Raw genomic sequence first — 585 nt, 5'->3', positions numbered from 1 at the left:
ATAATAATTTTTTTTAAGTTATTTTTTCTTTTATTATTTGTTGGCTGTTGCTGGAAGAATAACACTTCAAGTTGATTGCTCATTGCTCGCTTCGCTGCTGTTACTGTAGCCGCTCATTATGAGTTTCGGTTTGGAATAGTTTGATTTGGTTTGCCATGGTTCAGTTTGTATTGCTTTTTTCCAACAATTCGTAGCCGCAGCATTTATTCGTTGTTCAAGTACCCTGGGGGGCTGACGAAGCAACAAATAAAAATTTTAAAACAAAAAAATTTATTGTTGAATATGATTAAGAGTACACATGTTATATACATTATATACCAACGAATGTATGAGAATGAAATCAACACTTCAGAAAGAATGTAACATATAGTATATACATTATAATTTTATTAAAGATATTTGGACTAATAATTTAAAAGGTGGCTTATCATTTATATAAATTGTTAAAACAAAATAATGTTAAAATTCCTTAGTTGATAATTAATTTATAAATTATTTTTATAAGACCAATGAATCTCATCACACTAGTAGAACACTGAAAAAAACACATATTACAACTGTAAATATTTATTATTAAACTAAAAA

This window comes from Teleopsis dalmanni, chromosome 2, assembly GCF_002237135.1.
Source record: "Teleopsis dalmanni isolate 2A chromosome 2, ASM223713v2, whole genome shotgun sequence".
Lineage (NCBI taxonomy): Eukaryota > Metazoa > Arthropoda > Insecta > Diptera > Diopsidae > Teleopsis > Teleopsis dalmanni.
This window is presented reverse-complemented; position numbering follows the sequence as displayed.